The following is a 317-nucleotide window of genomic DNA, read 5'->3' on the forward strand; positions in this document are numbered from 1 at the left end:
CACAGAGCAGACAGCGTCCCCACTAGCTCAGGAGCCAGGCAGAAGGAGAAATCCCACACAAGACAGGCTCTAGAGCAATGTGGATATCCTAACTGGGCCTTCCTGAAAGCAGAGAAGAAACCCAAACAGGACTCCAGTCAGCCAACAGGTGAAAAGGAGGAACCCAGACCAGTGGTCATTCCATATGTTGAGGGAGTATCAGAGAAACTGAGACGTTTATTTTCTAAACATAACGTCCCAGTGGCTTTTAAACCCCAAAATACATTACGGCAAAGACTGGTTCATCCCAAAGATCCAGTCCCCCGGCACAAACAGAG

This window comes from Nematolebias whitei, chromosome 13 (genome assembly GCF_014905685.2).
Source record: "Nematolebias whitei isolate Nwh7 chromosome 13, NemWhi1, whole genome shotgun sequence".
NCBI lineage: Eukaryota > Metazoa > Chordata > Actinopteri > Cyprinodontiformes > Rivulidae > Nematolebias > Nematolebias whitei.